Source organism: Quercus lobata, chromosome 1 (genome assembly GCF_001633185.2).
Source record: "Quercus lobata isolate SW786 chromosome 1, ValleyOak3.0 Primary Assembly, whole genome shotgun sequence".
In the NCBI taxonomy this organism is placed as follows: Eukaryota; Viridiplantae; Streptophyta; class Magnoliopsida; order Fagales; family Fagaceae; genus Quercus; species Quercus lobata.
Genome location: NC_044904.1, coordinates 46,158,074 through 46,160,680, shown reverse-complemented (window position 1 = coordinate 46,160,680; position 2,607 = coordinate 46,158,074).

Genomic DNA, 2,607 nt, shown 5'->3' with positions numbered 1-2,607 from the left:
GGGTCATTTTTTGGGAATTTCCCTAAACTTTTTTTATAGAGCTGTTGAATGTTGATACAGTGCCCTTAACTTTATGCTCATGGCAGTATTGCTAAACTGTTGCGTATTTGATTTGATGAGATGAGATGAGATATTTAGGGTGTGTTTGGATTGAACTTATTGTTACTGAAACTGAAAACTGAAAACACTGTAGTAAAATAATTTTTAAATGTGTAAATAGTACCGTGAGACCTATTTTTAATATTTTTTAATGAATAAAATGGTTGTGGGTCCCATAAACAATACTGCTACAGTGCCGCTACAGTGCCCCTACAGTGTTGTTTGTCCCCCTTTTCTGCAAAATGCGTGAAATGTAAAAAAAAAAAAAAAAAAAAAAGAGTGAAAACGCAGACGCAGCAAAGTTAAGTGCTATCCAAACGAGCACTTAGGGTGTGTTTGGATTAAACTTATTGTTGCTGAAACTGAAAACTGAAAACACTGTAGCAAAATAATTTAAATGTGTAAATAGTACCGTGGGACCCATTTTTAATATTTTTTAATGAATAAAGTGATTGTGGGTCCCATAAACAGTACTGCTACAGTACTACTACAATGCCGCTACAGTGTTGTTTGTCCCCCTTTTCTGCAAAACGCGTGAAATGTATAAAAAAAAAAAAAGTGAAAATGCAGACGCAGCAAAGTTAAGTGCTATCCAAACGAGCACTTAGGGTGTGTTTGGATAGAACTTATTTTGCTGAAACTGAAAATACTGTAGCAAAATAATTTTTAAATGTGTGAATAGTGCTATGGGACCCATTTTTAATGAAAAAATTGATAAAAAATGAAATTTGTAGGTCCATGAACAGTACACGAGCCCACTGATTGACAGAAATGTCAAAAAAACACGGCCAAACAGTACTGAACAGTACTCCTCTATTGTACTTGTCCCCTGAAACGAGTGTAGAAAAAAAAAAAAAAAAAAAAAAAAAAAAAAAAGCAAAACGCAAAGCAAAACTCAGACGTTGGAACCAAAGTGTGTGTTTGGGTTCCGCATTGCGTTTCTAAAGCTGCGTTTCTGTTTTTTTTTTTTTTTTTTTTCACGCGTTTTGTTTTAGAGTAATGTGTTATTGAACAGTAACCGCAAATGTTGACTTTTTACATGAACAGTGTATATATGCACTGTTTACGGACCCACAAATTACACTTTTCAACAACTTTTTCATTAAAAATTGGTCCCACGGTACTATTCACATATTTAAAAATTATTTTACTACAGTGTTTTCAATTTTCAGTTTCAGCAAAATAAGTTCTATCAAAACAGACCCTTATAATTTTATTTTATATTATCCGTTTTGGGGTTTGGTGGATAAATCATTAGTTGTAAGGATTACTCTCAACTCATACTTCCGGGAGTAATTATACCAGAGCAAGACTTAGGTACAATATTTATTAGGTACTGTTTTTTAAGTTTTTTTTTTAAATTCTATTATGTGAATTTTTTTTCATGGAAATGAAGTATTATTTTTAGTTAAGTAACTACATGACTAAATTTTTAAAGGGAAACCTAAAAAAAGCACTTAAGGTATTGTACCTAAGTTTTGTCCATTATACAATACTCTTATAGTATCATAAATACATACTTCTTCCTCTCACATAATTGTGGATTCCACTAATTAAATTTATAGTAGAATCCACAATTTATATGAAAAAAGAAAGTATGCATTTACAGTACCCCTGAGTATACAATAATTTTCCTACTTCTGTAGGTACATATAGCTAAAACAAAACTTCACATTATTATTTGAAAGTAACGTTGCATAAGAGTTACACAAAATAATAAATCCCATCCACCACTTATCGTTGTCTTATTTGGATGATTGTGTTTGATAGAATAGTAATTTGAAAACATATAAGAATTTAGTTTAGAATAAATTTTTTTTTTTTTTTTTTAAGAATGTAACTATCTAGACCTCTTTAAAAATAAATGTTATATTTAAGTCAACTAACTAAAAATTAAATGATATCTTAATTTAATGATAAAGAACAATTATCAAAAGCAAATGTCATGGGTTAAAATTCTCTAAAATTTTAATATATATATATATATATTAAAAAAAAAAAAAAAAAAAAAACTAATGAGCTTTCTAATTGATTCTCTCTCTTAGCTTCCATTTTGAAAAAAGAAAATAATAATTTAGCTGTGATATAATATAGTAGTCTCATATATGTAAACTTTTTTTTTTCTATTGACAAACTTCTCATATATGTAAACTAATACTATAACATTTACGACAAAATTTAAATTAAGTTGTTTGGGTCAAGTTATACTAATGTTAAAGTGGAATATATTAAAGTTGTTTTGGGTTATATTAATGATAAAGTAGAGTATTATGATCCAAGTAAAACTTTAATCAAGGATTAAGGATTGCAAATAATTGTAAGTGTTGTAAGTAGAATATTCTCTACTTCTTGTAAGTGTTGGTTTGTAATTACTTATATTTGGATTATTGGGCTTAAAAAATAATATGGGGTTAAATTATAGTTTTTTTTTTAATTATTTTTATATATGAGAAGGGTAACAGTCCAATTATTAGGGACGGAAGGCCCGGGCACGCCTAGTCCCAAGAT